Source organism: Chionomys nivalis, chromosome 2, assembly GCF_950005125.1.
Source record: "Chionomys nivalis chromosome 2, mChiNiv1.1, whole genome shotgun sequence".
Taxonomy (NCBI): Eukaryota; Metazoa; Chordata; class Mammalia; order Rodentia; family Cricetidae; genus Chionomys; species Chionomys nivalis.
This window is the reverse complement of record NC_080087.1, coordinates 77,763,325-77,782,081: the sequence shown is the minus strand read 5'-3', so window position 1 is coordinate 77,782,081 and position 18,757 is coordinate 77,763,325. Positions and strand designations below refer to the sequence as shown.

At 50.5% G+C, this 18,757-nt stretch overlaps 1 protein-coding gene across 2 annotated transcripts in view; it reads left to right on the top strand.

The window, feature by feature from the left end:
- Ppp1r37 (protein phosphatase 1 regulatory subunit 37) overlaps positions 1 to 18,757 on the top strand; it is a 47,818-nt gene that overhangs the window by 8,279 nt on the left and 20,782 nt on the right. The window lies entirely within an intron of this gene.

Here is an 18,757-nt window from a genome sequence, read left to right as displayed (position 1 = left end):
CCTTTGAGTTCAGAGTACGTCCAGTGATAGTTGGAGAGAGCCGGGCCACAGAATTGGGGAAAAGGTAAGTGTCTGGGGCCGCGGGGTGGCGAGAGTGAAGCTGCTGGTCTGCAAACCTCGAGCGAGGCAAAGAGTGGCTTTGGCCATTGCTGTCCTGGCACTGGACTGCGTAGGGAAGTAAACCCTCGGACTGGGAAAAGAGGCCCAGAGGCAGTAGACAGGAAAGCATAAGATGTGGTGTCCAGTTTGCGGGTGGAGAGGAATTCCACAGGAAAGTTCAGTAGCAGAACGTGGAGCCCGGTTTTTGGCAGGGTATTTCTGGGGAAGGATTTAGAGATTTTACCGACTCGGGCTTCTCTGGTCAACAGAAGGTGAAAGCCAGGTGGCTTGTTTTTTGGGAGCTAGGAAGATCTGTAGGTCTGGGTCTCTTGGAAATAGTTAGTGGGGGTGGTGGAACCAAAAGGGCACTTCAAGGAGTGCATTAGCTTCAGTGGCCAGGGCAGGTGAAAGGTTGCTGGGGAGATGGACACAGGTGAACCCCGTTTCTGTGCTGAAGAATTCTGTTTTGCTGGGGTGGAGCCAGTGAACTGAGGGCACCCACTGGTCGTGTTCTTTAGAAACCAACCTGCGTGTCCAGGAACAGACAGATACTACTGCCAGGCCGTGGGCAGCTGGTGGCTTTGATGTGTGTTAGGGTGGGGAACTGGATTGCAGGAAATGGTACACTGGGAGCCCGCCATATGCCAGTTTGACTAGTAATTATCAAAGAGACCAAAGTTAATTTAGTCTCAGCCTGGGGAGCCAGCCAGGGGCCGGGTGGTCTGTTTTTGGGTTCTGAACTTCTGGGAACCAGTGCGGAGGACCCGGAGAGTCAGCTGGGCCCCAGCAGCAGCCTGGTGACCAGTGTGGAGAGATCAGAGCAGGAAGGGGAGAGGTGGAGCAGTGTGGCCGTTCAGAAGTGGGTAGGAAACCTGGTGTGGCTGTCTGCAGCTGTGACCCAGAGAAGGCTGAGTCTGGAAGGTCGTGCCTTCAGGAGGGTTTGGGCTGAATGGTGAAACCCTGTTTCACTATAAGAAAGCAAAAGGAAAAAAGAAAGGAAGAAAAGACAGCTGGATTGAATTCTGTCTTCCCATTTACTCTCTGCAACTGCAGAGAGTTTACTTAGCTCCCGTGAGTGGCAGGAGTTTACTGGGGACTAAGAGAAGTTACACGTGAACAAGTGCCTGGTGAGGTTGAGCCCCCCTAAATCTGTGATAATTGCCAAGGCAGTCTTGGGGCCTGGAGAGAGGTTGCTCATTTAATGGGGGCCAAAACGGACTGTGTCTAGGTCTTCCAGGATGAGGGTTCAGGTGGTGGGCTTGGAGGTGAGGGCACTTAGAGAGTTGGGCATACTTCTGGACAAAGTTTCTGACCCACAGTTTTCCTGAAAAGGCAAAGTCTTTCGTTACTTTCTGAATTAAATTTAATTGTTTTGAGACTGTCTTATAGCACAGGATCACTTTCAACTTCTGACGCCCCCCCCCCCTTGCCTCTATATCCTGAATGATGGGATTTCAGGTATGTGCTAACGCTTATGCAGGGCTAGGGGTGGAGCCCAGGGCTTTCTTAGTGCCAGGCAAACACTCTACCATAGAGCCACACTTGTAGCCTCTTTTTGGTTTTTTTTTTTTTGTTTGCTTGTTTTGTTTTTGAGATTGGATAGAATTTGATAGTCCAGGCTGGCCTTAAATGCATGACAGTCCACGTGCATCAGTCTCTGTCTCCAAGTTCTAGGATGACAGACACGACCCACCATGCTCTGCAAGATTTGTCGCTTGTGAAAGCTGTTTTCCCCTCCTTTGTTTGTCTCTGAATGGAGGTGCTAATTTTTTAGTTGTAACTATTAAATAGCTCTTGTAAATACCTGTCCCTTAAAGCAGCTAATTGGATTGCTACTGGTAAGGGTGACAGGTACAGGTGATGATGACTCCCAGGCCAGAAGGCTGCCATTCCCCCAGCCTTTCAGAGTGACAGCAGGAACTACTCAGTTCTCACTTTTGGAGGAGAGGGTAGAGAGACAACCTTGACTGCTGACTGGGAATAAGCTTGAAAACTTGGTGTCCATAGGGGCAAGAATGTGAAGGTGGCCAGTTTGGACAGAGCCATCAGCCACCAGGTGCACAGGGGTACAGCAGAGTTGTCCATTGCCTGGGAAGTATGGGGAATGGGAAGCTCAATTGGCTCAGGTTAGTGAGAGCCCAGTTGAGAGATAGGGGTGTCTGAGGGAGTGGTCTGACCTGGATCGGGGCAGCAGATAGTGAATTACAGTTGGTCTCTGAGCCCTGTATAGCATGGGGTATATAATTTATGACCTCAGACAGTTCCCGAGTGACAGTCATTGGAATGTCTGAATTGAGGGACTGAGTTGTCTCAAATCCACTCTTCACAGGGAGACATGGAAGAACTGACTGGGCCTGGGGGTGTTGGGAAGTAAAGGGAGCACGGGGCAGGGGAGCAGCTCTGAAGGAATCTGCCAGCACCAGCTCCCATTTAGCCTAATTCAAGGGGTGGGAGTGGGGTGTGTGTGTGTGTTAGCGGGAGTAGGATAGGGTGGGGCTCTAGGTGCCTGTCTGAGATCCAGAGCCCCTCAAGCATTGCAGGGACCTGGGGTTGGGGGCCCCTTGATGTGAGGTGATCTAATGACCCAACTGTTTCCTTGTCAAACCAGGGCCATTGGTGATTTATTATCTGTTTTCTCCTTGGTGTTCCCAAAAGGAATGGAAACTGATTCTGGCCTTTTAGTCCCACTTTCCTGGGCCCCACCTGGAGCCTAGTAGCAGTGTGACCAGCCTGAGGGGAGGTTTGTGGGGCCCTGGCAGAGCGTGTGTGTGTGTGTGTGTGTGTGTGTGTGTGTGTGTGTGTGTGTGTACTGTGCTTGCTCTATGAGTTCCTCTCTAAAGTAGGGCCAGTGGGCTTTGCGCTGTAGTTGGCTGGGGTGTCTGGGAGGATGGGATGACCATGACTTGGGAGCTGGAGCCAGATGTGGGGGTGTGAAGTGAGACTTGGAGAATAGGGAGGTGGTGGAAGTCGTGAGCAGAAGAGGCATGTTGGCATGTGGGTACTGGGAGAGGGAGGGAGCTAGGCAAGTCTCCTCTCAAGAGAGGCAACCCTTGGGTCCTAGCTTTTCCCGGGAATGAGTAGCCTTTCTAGACCAAATCACAAGCAAGGCCTCGGCAGCCACTGCTGGATTCTGGGCTTTGCAGGCTTGTGAGAGGGACTTGTGATCTAAGCACATGATGTCGTTCCCCACCCTGCAGTTCTGACAGTGGCATCCGGCCAACCTTCACTCAGTCCTGGTGCTGCCCACTAGGAGATTTTTAGTGAAGTTCCATGTGACCATCCCTAGCCACCTGGGCTTTAGGGGAGAGGCTGGAGAGGGCCGTGGCTGTGCTGAGAACAGCCATACTGTTTATTCTCTCTGTCCTTTACTCCTGGAACTGGTTTGGCAGGTAGAAGCCTTGTGACAACAGCACATGGGGAGTAGGGCAGGGAGGGCCACGGGCCACGGGCTGGATCTGTGTAGAGTACTGCTGTGGGACCCAGGGCCACAGCACAGGCCACAATCTACCCTACTGCTCTTGCTCCATCCTTGCCCTGCCCACAGTGTGCCTTTCAGCCCTGATACTCTTCTCTTCCTCCACTGCTTGCCAGCCCCTCCCCCGCACTGTCCTTCAGGCTCACTCCTCAAGATCAATGCCCCTACTTTGGGGTAGGTCTTGGCCTCCAGGTCCAGCCTTGTCTGTGGGCAAATTACCCAGTCTCTGAGTAAGTTCAATCGAGAGTGTAGGGGACAGCAGGAACGTTACTGGCCTGTGCACAAGCCTGCTGAGGACTTTGGGCCAGTCACTGCTCCCATCACATGCTTCGTGATGCCACTCTCTGACCTGTGGGCCCAGGTGCGCCCAGCTTCTCAGACCTTCAGTTCTTTTTTCATTTGTTTTGTTTTGTTTCCCAAGACAGACTTGGTCTGTATAACAACCCAGGCTAGCCTGGAGCTCACAGAGATCCGCCTGCTTCTGCCTCCCGGGATTAAAGGTGTGTTGTGCGCCACCACAGCCCAGCCCTAACCTCAGTTCTTGATCGTATTCCTGTGCTGCCTCACTTCAAAGATGAAGCATTCGTTGCTGATTGCAGTCTGGTTCTAAGTACAAATGTGGGAGGTCATGAGGGTTTTAGATCTGATACCCTGTGGTGGCACTTGGAGGAAGCTCTGGAGCAGTTAATCCAGTTTGTGCCAGGACAGAGCTCTTCCTCCAAGGTGCCAGGCAGGTATTGGCAACACTCCTGAACCCCACTGAAGCACTCAGAGCTGGCACTCGGCACAGTCCCTGAACAGATAGTGTCTCTAGGGCATTGCTCCAAAAGGATTAAGATCTGGAAGCCACAGACCTGGGCTGGTCCTGCTGCATGCTTCAGGGGCTTGGTTTTGCACAACAGACCTTCTTTCCAGGCTGTTCTGACCTCCGGTTTGGCTCTCCTGTGCTCATGCCTTTCTTAGCAGACTGCAGGCTAGCAGGGTGACCTTGGTTGGCCTGCAAGTGCACAGCAAGGTGAACGCTGACATGTCTAACACAGGTGATGGCAGCAACCTTCTGCAGTAGAGCATGGGGCTAGGGCTGCAGTGTCTGCTTTCTGGGTGACTTCACAGGTCCCTGCTCTCCATGACCGGGTGCCTACCATGTGCTAACTCTGTTTAAGTCACACAGCTACCCCAGTGGATAGGCCTGTGGCCACGAGGACTAGAGCACTGAGAAGTGGAGTGACTTACCCGTCTTTTTCACACAGTTCCAAAAAGGGGCTGGTCTGGGACACAGACCCACGGGATCAGCTACTAGAGCCTGTATTTGTGGCCCTTGTACTGTCTGCAGGACCAAAGGCAAGTGCATTTAGGCCAGCAGTCCGTGTCACTTCATCTAAACAGAGGTGACAGTCGTTGCCTTGCAGGGCCTTGACTTTAGGCACTCAAAGGGAAACTGGCTCCTGGGTGACTTCAAAGTCCCTAGAGGGTTGGGCTACTGCTCTGCCTCTGGTAGTGATGACTTGTCCCTACCCTTGGCCCTTAGGACACGCTTTTATAGTGCTGATGCATATTCTTGTTGCATAAGTGACTCAGTGGCAGTCACCCCTGCTTGGTTCATTCAAGTGCTACATGCTAGGGAAAAGATGAAGGGAGATCACAGAGTGACCAGTAGATGCTTAGACTGGGTGCTGAGGCCTGGAGTAGGGGGATGGGATGGGATGGGATGGGACAGAACTGGGACATCTGCTAAGAAGTCCTCAGAGTCAGCTTGGTATGGAACAGCTGCAGGTGTGTGGGGACTAATGACACAGCCAGCCAGATATGCACAAGGGCAGGAAAACTGGGACGCCACAGGTGAGGCTGAGCAAGGCTGCAAAACACCCTAGTATACAGGAGATGGGGCTGCAGGGGTTGGTTTGTTTGGGGGTATGTGTGTGTGTGTTTATATATGCAAATTATTATTGTTTTTGTTTTGTTTGAGACAGGGTTTCTCTGTGTAGGCCTGGCTGTCCTGGAACTCGCTTTGTAGGCCAAACTGGACTCAAACTCACACTTGCCTCTGTCTCCCAAGAGCTGGGATTAAAGGTGTGTGCCACCACATCCAGCCAGATTAGTTTTTAAGAGTTTTGACTGGCTGGCCTGCAACTCTATGTAGATCAGGCAGGCATCAAAATTCATAGATCGCCTGCCTCTGTCTTTTCAGTGCTGGGGTTAAGGGGGTGCAGTGCTGCACCTGCCCTCTGTGTTTGAGGCATGCTCTCACATTGTAGCCCAGGCCAAGCCGAGGCTCACTGTGAACCTTCTGCTTCATTCTTCAGCGCTGTGTGCAGGAGCCACCACGCCTGGGATTTTGTGTTTCTTTTCTCTCTCTCTCTCTCTCTTTTAATATTTATTTATTTATTATGCAATATTCTGTCTGTGTGTATACCTGCCGGCCAGAAGAGGACACCAGACCCCATTACAGATGGCTGTGAGGCTGTGAGCCACCATGTGGTTACTGGGAATTGAACTCAGGACCTTTGGAAGAGCAGGCAATGGTCTTAACCTCTGAGCCATCTCTCCAGCCCCGATTTTGTGTTTCTTATTGAACCCAGGGCCTCTTGAATGCTAGGAATGTACTCCTCTTCCAGGTTGCCTCCTCAGGCAACAATAATTGACTCTGATCTGAGCCATTGCTGGTGATTTGTTATACCTGTCCAAGATCCCTGTGACTTTCCCGTCTCATCCATTCCTTCATTTTTAACAGTACAGCCCACTAAAGCCTGGGGGCTCTTTTGCTTTAGGATATACCACCCTCTGACCTCTTCAGGTAACTCCACAGTCTCCTCAGGTATCTTAGCGTCCTGTGCAATAGTGATATCTTGTCACTCGTTAAATCCAGAAATTCTTTTTTTCTTTTTTTGTTTCTCAAGACAGGGTTTCTCCATGCAACAACTCTGGCTATTTTGAAACTTGTTTTGTAGACCAGGATGACCTCAAACTCACAGAGATCTGCCTTCCTCTGCCTTTCAGTACAAGTGTTGGGGTTAAAGGTGTGGGGCACTGCTGCTTAACCAGAAAAATTCTGGCTCAAGGGTCTCTGGTAAGAAAATAGGGAGCTTGAGGGGGGCCTCCTTTTGCATATTTTTTAATGTTTATTTATTATGTATACAGTGATCTGTCTACATGTATGCCTGCAGGCCAGAAGAGGGTAGATGGTTGTGAGTCACCATGTGGTTGCTGGGGACCAAACTCAGGACCTCTAGAAGAGCAGCCAGTGCTCTTAACCGCTGAGCCATCTCTCCAGCCCCTCCTTTTGCATCTTAAGAGTGTCTGTAGCAGCAGAAGTAGCATGGGACCCAATGGCCATCAATCTGTTGTGGTCATGGCATGTGCGCTTCTTCCCTCAGGAGCTGATTTGTTTGTGGACTGAGGATGATGCTGATCTATACTAAAACAAGCAAACCTGCTGTAGGGACTACTGTGGCTCTGGTGCTGAAAGTGAAGTGATAGTCTTCGCTGCCTTCTCTTGCTGTAAGGAAAGCAAGTGCAGTCTGCCTGAGGGTGACACCAGCTCCTCCACTCCTAGGCTACATGACCTTGGACAGATATTCTTGTGCTTTTGTTTCCCTGGTTGGCAGATAGTTTTGGAGGTTTTTGTTTTGTTTTGTTTTGTTTTTGTTGTTGTTGTTTTTCAAGACAGGGTTTCTCTGTGTAACAGTCCTGGCTGTCCTGGAACTCACTTTGTAGACCAGGCTGGCCTCGAATACACGGAGATCTGCCTGCCTCTGCCTTCCAAGTGCTGGGATTAAAAGCGAGTCTTGGAGTTTTCTGTCAAGTTGTTTTGACTTTGGGAAGGGGAAGTATGCAGCTGGGCACAGCCTGCCTATGCTGTGGGTGCCCTCTGTGAGGTGGCTCACGGTGCCTTTAGATGCTACTGTAGGTTCAGGTCTGTCCTCTGAGGGCTACGTCTGCATAGGCAGTGGGGGTGGGTGTGCAGAGCCCCTGATTCCAGGAAGGAGCTCGAGGCTGGGTGCCAGAGTCCTTAGAGAGATGTACAGGACCTGGCTGTGTCCCCATATTGGGAAAGCTCCTTGAAGGCCAGGTTCCTCCGAGCTTCTAGCCCTGCATAGTTTTGGCCTCTGTCATGGGCAGGGCTGGGCGGTGATGGTGGTGCACAGTCAGCCTCACACGTTGCCCTCACCTCCTTTCCTTTTCTCTGGGCAGCTGCAGGAGCTGTTGCCTGAAGCTGGAGGTGGCAGTTGGGAAGTGTCTCTGCCACTGCTAGCTGTGCTCATGTGACTGGCCCAGCATCCTCTCCCTTCCCAGCAAGAGCTTGCAGGCTGGTGATTCAAGCAAGGCCACGGCCTCCCAACTTGGTTTAGGTGGATGGGGGTAGGCCCACCTGCATGCTTCAACTTGAGACCCGAGGTCTCAGACCTGTGGCCATCTCACACCCACTCCTCCTTTCTTCCTTTCAGTCTCAGAGGCTGCAGCTGCCAGCAGTGCAGTCATAGAGCTCCTGTCTGGCCGCCTTCCCCTTCCCTGTGCTGTGCAGAGGACCATTGGGGCTGGTTCCCTAGAGAGGAGAAGGGAGGAGCTAGGGAAGTGGAGTTGCCAGAAGATGCTGGCAAGCCTCCAAAGCACCGGCCAGCTTTTCCTTGGAGGGGTGGTGATGGTGGTGATTGGGGAGCAAGGGGTACACTCAAGGCTCCCTTTTACTCATCCCCTACCAGGTTTTGGCTCTGTGTTACTGACATAGGTCATCTTCACAGTCGGCAGCAAGGGGGTAGAGACTCAACTGGAGTGCCAGGGCCACATAGGCCTCAGGGGAGGGGCTGGCTCTTCGGGAGAACTCTGATACTTTGCCCTGTCCAGGGCGAAGTCTCCAGAGTTACAGGATGAAGCCCACATAGATGCCCAGCCTCCAGCCCCAGACTGAGATGCCCCTTATGGTCTTCCTGCTCATCCTCCCCAGTTGGCCCAGACGGCAGGCACCACTCTAGACAGAGCCCTGCTCTCCCCTGGTAGCTATGATACCTCCTCACATTGGTTTTTGTTTGGGTCCATTCTCCCCCACTAGGCCAGAAGCTACCAGGGGACTCGTACCTGTTCTTCTGGCTTTTGGAAGGAGCCATAGTCTTGAGCCTGGGAAAACCAAAGGATTTGGGACAGTGTATTTGTTGGTACCTTGGAGCACATAAGCTCAGAACAGGGCTGGAGGGGGTTGTGATCAAGCCTGCTTGTCCACTCTTCCCCCATTTATGCATGTGTTTATTTAGTGTTCTCTAGACCGGGTCTCACTGTATCCCAGTCTGGCCTTGAACTTTTATTTGCCTGCCTGCCTGCCTGCCTGCCTGCCTATCTATCTATCTATCTATCTATCTATCTATCTATCTATCTATCTATCTATCTATCTATCTATTTTGGTTTTTTTGAGACAGTATTTCTCTGTGTAGCCCTGATATCCTGGAACTCACTTTGTATACCAGGCTGACCTCGAACTCAACTCATGGGGATCCGCCTGCCTCTCTGCCTCCCAAGTGCTGGCATTAAAGGTGTGCACCACCACCTCCCAGCTGACCTTGAACTTTAGCAGTCTTCCTGCCTGAACTGTGCCAGGATTGTAGGTGTCCTTCTAAGTATCAATTTGTTTTAAAGGTAGAGTTCTGTAGTCCTGGGTGGCCTCAAACTTTAATAAGTAACTGAGGATGGCTTTGAATTCCCGTTCCTCTTGTCTTTGTCCCTCAAGTGATGGAATTACAGCCTGGTAAACCATACTTGGCCCTTCTGTTCCTTTTGAGACAGTCTAACTGTGTGGCCCAGGTTGGCCTGGAACTCAAGATCCTCTTGCCTTAGGCTCCCAAGTGCTGGCACTCAATGTGTGCACCTGGAGGTGGACTTTGTTCATGCCTTTGTTTGTCAGTCTTCTGGCCCCTACCAACCTGCATGCAGAGTAGAAGCAAGTTATGCTCCCATCATGCACTCCAGAGGTCTTGAAAAGCAGCCTGGGGGCTGGTGGGATGACTCAGCAGTAAGAGCACTGGTTGCCTTTTCAGAGGACCCCGGTTCAAGGACTCTTAGCACCCACGTGACAGCTCACAACTGCCTGTAACTCAGTTCCAGGGAATCTGATACTGTCTCACCAATGTACATAAAATTAAGTAAATTATTGAATAAAAAAAGAAAAAGAAAACACCTGTTACTCCCTTTATCTCAGATCACACTTTGATCCACTACTCAAGGTCTAGGATGACTTGTCTCTGCCTCCCTTCCTGGCTGCCACTGGACTCACCTGACCCTGTACCACCAGCTTGCTTTTAAGGCTTGAACGTATAGGAGTGCCCCACATTGCATCTGTCTGGATTGGTAGCCCTGAGCACACAGCTCCCAGGGTTCTTTGTAGATCTGCTTATGTGCTCTCCTACCTGAGACTGTGTCAGACAGAAGGCCAGAGTACATTTTCTCTGATACTACTGTTCCTCCAAAGTCCACACCACATGGCACCATGCATGGCTTTAACCAGAACTTGATAGGACATTGGGGGAAGGAAGTGGTGAATGTTGCTGATCTCAGTGGTCCCAGGAACAGCAGGATGGGTCAAGAAAAGGCTGTAGACAGGTTACCCAGCCTTCCTCTGGCATCTCACCATGCTTCTAGGAATGCAGTTTAGACCCGAGGTGCCGGGGCTGGAGAGATGGCTCAGTGGTTAAGAGCATTGCCTGCTCTTCCAAAGGTTCTGAGTTCAATTCCCGGCAACCACATGGTGGCTCACAGCCATCTGTGGGGGGTCTGGTGCCCTCTTTTGGCTTGTAGAATATTGTATACATAACAAATAAATAAATATTAAAAAAAAAAAGAAAAAGAAAAAAAATAGACCCGAGGTGCCAAGAAACAGGCCATCTGTTCTTAATTTGCCTTGTGTTAGAGGTCAGGGTGCTGGCCCACTGCAACAAGGTAGTGTTCAAGGCCCTTTGCCAGTATGTGGTTCCAGTCCTTCCCTGGGAGGAGGTTCTGGGAACTCCACCTTGGTTGGTCCACCTGTAGGGCAGAGATCCAACTCTCGCTGCCCTCCAGCATCACTCAGGGCAGCAGCTGCCCAGCTCCAGCCTTTCCCCCCCCAACCCTGTCCTGTAAGCCCCTCTGCAATCTACTGGCTCCCCTGCGTACACAGCCCCAGAGCCAGAGCTGAGGTCTGACACTGCTCCACCAAAGACCCAGTTTTCACCTCCCCAGGAGTGGACCTGTGGGCAACTAGGCAGCCTAGAACTGCTTGAGGAATGGCTACACAGTCTTCCCATCACAGCCCCTGCCAAGTGACCTCTTCCTGGCAGTGTATGAAGGACAATAACTCTTGAAGCTGTCTGTCCTTCTGATTGTGGTTCTGCCCTAGGGCAAGAAATGGGACCTCACTGTGTTCTGTCCTGTTCTGTTAAGAGTCTCTTAGCTACCAGTCAGTGGTGGCACATGCCTTTAATCCCAGCACTCAAGAGTCAAAGACAGGCGGATCTCTTGTGAGTTCAAGGCCAGCCTGGTCTACAAGAGCTAGTTCCAGGACAGGCTCCAAAGCTACAGAGAAACCCTGTCTCAAAAAACCAAAAAAAAAAGTCTCTTAGCCAAGGTTGACCTCATTAGGTGAATCCATCTTCCTCTGCCTCCTATACTGGGATTACAAGTGTATGCCATGGCTCCCGGCTTCACTGTGCTCTTGATTTGTGTTTTTTGATGGTTCATGAGCTTTGTGTGTGCTTTTTTAAGATGCTTGACCATCTTCAGTGGAGAAATTTTTGCTTTTCACATCTTTGCCCATTTATAAGTTGTGTTGTCAGAAGACACAACACTGTCTGTCCAAGTTCTCTGTATATACCTGGGTACCAGATTATTGTGAGGCGGGTGTTGTTTCCTCCCAGCATCTCTGGATGGCAACCAGCCACACAGAGATGCAGATGACACTGCCAGTCTGTGGCAGGAAAAGTTCAGAACTGCTCCTTTTCGTGGCATCTTCCATTTTGAATGTTTTTACACCTTGAGGCAGGATCTTATTATGCAGCCCTGGTTGTAGATCGTGTTGGCCTCAAAGTCAAAGAAATCTGCCCGCCTCTTTCTCATGATTTCTTGAATTGAAAGCATGTCCCACAAGGGCAACCTCTCTTCCCATTTTTAAAAAAGCATGGCTGAAAGGCCCAACATGATAGCACATGCCTGTGATCCCCACTTTTGGGGGTGGAGATAGGAGGATCAAGGCCAGCCTGGGCTAAGTGAGCTGTGACTCAAAACTCAGGGGTCAACCAGATGTGGTGGTTCATTCCTGTCATCCCAGCATTCAGGAGGCTGAGGCAGGGGGATTGCCACAGTTTAAAAACAACCTGGTTTACAGAACTTGACCCCCCCCCAAAAAAAAAACAACAAAAAAGCATGCTTTAAAATTCATCGTGGGCTGTGATAACTCACCCAGCTGTTTCCGTTTCCTCATTGCTGAGCCAATATCTTCCCATTTTTAAGCCACAGAAACAACCAATGCTGATTGTCCCTAAATCTTCCTAAACCTCCTGAATGGCTTTCCCACAAGTTCGTAGATGGCTTTACAAGGTCAAAGGGTGGGAGCATTTGAAGCTGTGGGTTCAGTTTGTGTTTGTGGACTGAGGCTTGAGTGGGCCCAGGCTCCATGGTCATGGTCACCAAAGTAAGCAGAGTATGCTGGACTCCTGGGGCTGTTTTCAGTGAGTGAGTGAATGCTGACTGCATTGGGGTGTCTTGGGGGGAGGGTGGGGTTTGTTTTTGGATTGAGAGTCTCACTCTGTAGCCTAGGCTGGCCTTGAACTCTCTGAAATCCTGCCTCAGCCCCCTGACCAGTTGACACCAGCATCTCTTGTGACCAGCAGCTTTGTTTAGGAACTAAAAGATACCAATACCCACTCACTCATTACTGATGAGGTGAATGGACAGAGGGGAACAAATCAGGTCTGTTAGGACAGTCACAAAAATTCCAAATCATATGACAAATCACATGACAATACGAGGAGGCCTGGTGACACAGGCCGGTAGTCCCAGCTACTTGGAAGCCTGAGACAAAAGAATCATGAGTTCGGCACCTCCTGAGGCTGCAGAGTGAGTTCTAGGTCACCCTGAACACCTCCATTGGAGCCTATCTCAAAAACTATTGTAAACATGGGATGGGGCTGGACAGAAGGACACAGGCCTTTGATCCCTTCACTCAGGAGGTAGAGGCGGCGGATCTCAAGGCCAGCCTGGTGTACATAGTGGGTTGCAGACAGTCAGGGCTACATAATAAGACCCTGTCTCAACATAACAAATAGGCTGGCCTTGTGATGTGGTACTTGCCTGGCCTCAGACTCAGCATCAGATGCTTTAAGAAAGTTACAGGAAAACGGGTAACACAGATGTAGAGTTAAGTGATTACTGAAGATCCTTTAAGAAGAGGAATGAATAGTTAGGGACTGGAGAGATGGCTCAACAGTTAGCACCTTTTCCAGCTGGACCTGGGTTTGATACCTAGCACCCACATCGTTCTGCTCACAATTGCCTGTAACTCCAGTTCCAGGTGGATTTGGTGCCCTCTTCTGACCTCTGTGGTCTCCTGCACATGTATGGGACATAAATCACAACATACATATACACTTTGTTTTTTGAAACTGGGTTTTCTCTGTGTAGACCTGACTGTCCTAGAACTTGCTCTGTAGACCAGGCTGGTCTCGAATTCAGAGACCCACCTGCCTCTGTCTCCCAAGTGCTAAGATTCAAGGCGGCGTGCACCACCACTGCCCAGCAATTTTTTGTCATTGTTGTGTTTGTTTGTTTTTGAGACAGGATTTCTCTGTACAAAATTTTCTTTTAAGTTTTCAGCATGAACTGGAGAGATGGCTCAGTGGTTAAGAGCACGTACTGCTCTTCCAGAGATCCTGCCTTAAGCTCCCAGCATACATATCAGACAACTTAGAAGGGTTTCAAAATCCAACTTTGGGGATCTGAAGTCTCTGCCCGTTAAGGTACATGCAGTCATGTGGGACCCATGTACCAAAATCACAAGCACACAGAATTTTAAACAGTAAGTCTTTCTTTTGAAGTGATTTAGCAATAGCCATTTATCTGTTTGTGGTGAGCTGAAAGGGGTCCCTAAAGGGCCCTCCATCTTCCTTTTTGGTAATGAGATAATGGCAGTCTCCTAAGGTTCACTGGCTAAGATCTTAAGCTGCTAAGAAATGCAGGGTCGTGAAAACTGCTCAAGGGAATGAGATGCGACCACTGCACGGGTCCTGAGGGTGTTGGTTTGGGCAAGAGTGAGGTCACACACAGGGGATGCTTAGGCCTCAGCTTATTTCTTTTTGAAATACTGCATGTAAAGAAGTGCCAGCTTTGCATGGTGACTTGTGTTGGAGTTGTTTTCTTTCCAGTGTTTATAATTGTAGTAGTACAGTGTGTGTGTATGATGTGGAGGCACATGCATGGTACACATCAGACGCTTTGTGGCATCTCTATACTTTCATTCCACTATTAGCTGGGCCTGGGACCGAATTCTAATTGTCAGGCTTGCCTGACAGGCACCTTTATTGAGCCACCTTCCTGGCATGTGCCACCACATGTTATGTTGGAATTCTTGACTCTCAGCTGTCAAGTGACCTCACTCAGGCTCCAGCATGAGGGGCTCCTTTACCTTCCCATGCCCCCATTTTCCTATCTTTCTATGCTGCCTCAGGCCCACCTGCCTTTTCTTCAGCTGGACTTAGCAGGGCACCTGCTCCCTCCTGGGCACCTGAGACACCAACCTCTGTCCTCTGGTGGCCTGTCCTTCCTTAACCCTAAACCATGTTAGGTGCTTTTCTGGACTGCATTGCGGGTCATCACTGACTGGGAATGTCGTATAGATATTGCCTGCCATGACACCTTATGGGGCACAGTAGGTTTTCTGGTGAGGTGTGGGATTAAGAGAAGAAATGGGTTTCACTGTCCTATTTTCCTTGGAGTTAGATCTGTATCAAGGAATACATGAGCCTCAAGCTCAACCATTTTCTAAAGATCTGAGCCCCTGTGGTGTCTGTGCTGAGCTCTGGCAAAGAGAGCAGACAGGTCCCTGCTGTCAGAACCCAGAGGTGATGGGTCACTGTCCACTTCTGACTACCTATCCTGGCAGGGCTGCCGTCTAGAAGTGAGAGGCCCCAGGCCACAGAAGCAAGAGGGGATGACAGGTTGCTCTGCACCCCCTTACTGAAGGTGGACAGGACCAGTGTCATTGCATGGAACCCTACAGAAGTAGTTAGGGCTGCATGAGCTGCCATGGGCCTTAGATGACTGGCAACAGGGGTTTGGGGGCAAGGCGCAGAGTACAACCTCAGGTGCTGGCTACCTTTTTTGCTTTTGTTTTTTTGAAACAGGGTTTCTCTGTGTAGCTTTGGAGCCTGTCTTGGAACTTGCTTTATAGACCAGGCTGGCCTTGAACACACAAAGCTCCACCTGCCTCTGCCTCCTGAGTGCTGGGACTAAAGGTGTGTTCCTGGTTTTCATTGGCCTGAAATGTGACACGTAGGCTAGGTCGGGTGGCCAGTGAGCCCTACTGTCTGCTGATCTCTGCCTCCCCAGCACTGGGATTACAAAGGCATGCTGCCATACCAACATTTGGGGTTTGTGTGTGCGTGCATGCATGCACTGTGTTTGTGGAGCCTGAAGTTGACTCATCGAGTCAATCTCACTGACTCCAGTTAGTCCAGATGCCAGCTGGCACCAGGGATGTCCATCTCTGCTTCCTGAGTAAAGGATTACAAGCACCCGTCACATCTGTGCAGTTCTGTGTGAGTGCCATGGTCCAGGTTCCGGCCCTAATGCTTGTGAGGCAAGCCATATCCAGCTCACCTCAGCTTTTTAACATTAGTCTAGGGATTGAGCCCAGGTCCTCGTGCTTGCCAGCAAGCATTTTACTGACTGAGCTGCTACCCAGCCCTGCCCCCACCCAGACTTCGCACAAGTACATTAGTAGCTGACATGGGTGTGAGCTGTGTGTAGCTTGTGGCTCAGCCCTCTGTGTAGCAGCCAGTTCTAGGCATCCACATGTGTAGGGGGTGTGATGTTTTTGCCCCATTTTGCAGATGAGGGGAGGTTGCAAGCCATCCTGTCTCTCTAGGCAACTGAGCCCTCCAGAGCCTGTTACAATTTTACCTCCTGGGGCTGTGCATCTACTTTGCTCATGGACAAACTGAGGGATAGTTCCAATTCCAGGTCTGAATGGATGAGCCACCCTGGGCTGCAGCCTACTCCTTATACTTGCATCCCTAGCCCTGCCCGCGACTCCCTAATGTGAATCCTTGGGAGGCTAGCTCCCACCATCTGCTCCACAGAGTAGTCTTTGGTCCTGCTATTCCTCTCTCCCTGGTGGTCACCCCTTGCCTATCTCCAGGTTGTCCCCTGTGCACCCTCAGCTACCCAGCCCTGGGTAAATATTTAAGGGTAAGCAGTGGGTGTGTGAGGAGGGTTTCCGGGATGCAGTTGGGCTGGAGCAGGTGCTGTGAGCCTCTCCCTCTGCAGCCGGGAGCTGTTTGCTCTACTCTCCTGCCACCTAGTCACCAAGGTGTTTGGTCTTGAACTGTGATGAGAGCTGCTGCTGCTGCTGCTGCTGCTGCTTACAAAGCTTGAGCCCCTTGCTGCCACTCTGTGTTAGCTGGTTTACTCGCTGCTTCTAGAAGTCTGTCTGTCCTTGCTTGTTTTCTGGGCATAGAGACCTAAGCATGAAATAAGAGGCAGGGCCTGAAACATTTGAGGTCCCCTGGTTGGTCATCAGGGATACAAGGTAAATGGGAGTGGTCCATACCTTACCTTTGGGCCGGCCACACCTCACTCGTTCTGTCTCTGGAGCCTCCTCCCTGCTGATGTGTCTTAGGGCACACAAGCCTGGCCATTCTGACTAGTCCAAGAAGTCCCTGCCTCCGGTACAAGGCCTGACTCCCAACTCCATGCCCTCACTAGTCACTGTTTCCTCTGTTGTCACCTGTGTCCTTTGAGGATCCCCTTCCTGCTGGGGCCATAGAGGAAAGCCTGCAGAAAGCTTTAGGTCAGTGACAGTCCCACGGGGACCTTACTGTCTTCCCAGCACCGGGCTAGATGTGTTCTCATAGTTGTTCAGACATTCGTCCACTCCGATTTAAGTTCTGTGCCCAGGACCATGCTAAGGGTGCAGCAGTGGCCAGGATAGACCTATCCTGCCTCACTGTCCAGAAAGGGAAGTGTGAGAGACAGGAATATGGGGTAAGGGATCAACAACAGCTCCATAGGCACCTGAGAGGAAGATCTGAAGGAAGCCAACACATACAAATGCTGGGATAGGTCATGTGACACTGTTGAACCCACCTGTGAGGGTCCCAGTGACTTTCCCGGCGATTTCACCTTCATCACCACTGCTAGGAAGCAGATACTGACTTGGAAGCCTGGCCTGATGAGGACCTGATGTTTACCTCTCAGCATTGCTGGTGGCCGTTCCTGTGCCCCAGGAAGGAGGATCCTTTAGGCAGGGAAGCAAGCCATGAAGAGATAAGAACAAAAAACCCTGTGCAGATTGACTTAGTCAACCTGGATCAGACTGTCAGCATATTTCAAACACAGTGCAATTTGGGAAAAGGTTTCCAGGCAACAACAGTCCAGTTTCAGGTGCACAGTAAAGCTTAAGTTTGACTACTTAGAAACTCCGTTGACAAAGACCATGTGACCCTGAAGTCTACATAGACCTCTGTAGTCCGTGAGGGTTCCATAGCTAAAAGGCTTGCTATCTGGTGTGGTCTCTGATTGATAGCTTGAAGGTCAGCAGGCTGTAGAACACGAGTGACGTCCCCCTCAGGATTGGTTCTATTAACTGGGATCTGGGGAGGGAAAGTCTGGGTAATCATTCTGGGGAATTTGGGTGAGATCTTATATCAACAGGAGGGTGAGGTCTGCCACCAGATAGCAAAAAGGCCGCTCCCAGCCTTCTGGGCAGGAGAACAGGTGTTTTATCTCCTTCTTGAGGGAGGCCCCTGCATGTTTAACATTCCTAGTTCAGTTCCCTAGTGCTCTGGGCACAAAGAACTTTGTGCCTCCAACACACAGTGGTGGCCACTGAGAAAAAGCAAGGTTTATCTTTAATTTTTGTGTATGTGATTATGCGACCATATGCTATATGCAATGGTGTGCTTGTGGAGGCCAGAAGAGGACACTGAGTCCCTTGGAACTGGCATTATAAGCAATTATGGACCCATGTGTGCCCTGGGAATTGAAGTCTAGGCCTCTGAAAGAGCAGCAAATACTCTTAACCACTGAGCCATCTCTCTAGCTCCTAAATTGTTTTAAATAACTTGAAAAATTAGAACAAGAGCCAGTCGTTGATGGAGCACACCTTTAATCCTAATACTCGAGGCAGAGGCAGGTGGATCTCTGTGAGTTCAAGGCCAGCCTGGTCTACAGAGTGAGTTCCAGGACAGGCTTCAAAACTACACAGAGAAACCCTATCTTGGGGAAAAAAAAAAAAAACAAACAAGCAAACAAAAAACTAAAACAAGGCACACAACATGGCTTAGAGGGTAAAGTCATTTGCTGCCAAGCCCATTGACTTGAGTTTGATCCTCAAGACCTACCAGGTGGAAGGAGAAAACCAACTCTCTTTGGTTTTTCAAGGCAAGGTTTCTCTGTAGATTTGGAGATTGTCCTGGAACTAGGAAGCAGAGCAAGATGCTCCCGTAGAGGAAATGAAGCCCCTCCCCAGCTCAGGCCACACCTTATTTTGTCGCGTCAGCCTGTGTGCAGGGGACTGGTCATCACAGTGGCCATGTGCGGCATCAATCATGACTGCACACAATAATGATAGAGCAGGTAGGCTTGCCTTCCTAGAGGAGATCCTGGGGTCTCTCATCTTCTGAAGCACCCAGTACTGGTGGAACCCAGTACTTGGGCAGGGCTGGGGAGCTTTTGGACAGAGTGGCAGCAGTGAGGCTGTAAAGTTGTCAGTGCTCCTGTTGGTCGTTGTTGGTATCTGCTCTTGCTCTACCTTTACCCAGTCTCGGAAATTGTTACTGGGGCTCATCCTCCATGGCACCTCAACAGCCATCATGCCATGAGTGATGGCCTCCTTGGTGCTGGTTGATGTGAACAGACATGGTGTGGTAAGTTACCTTTTCTGTTAGCCTGGGCAGGTGAGTCTTCAGTGTGCACACAGGATTGGGATCTGGATCAGAGGCTCTGTACCCT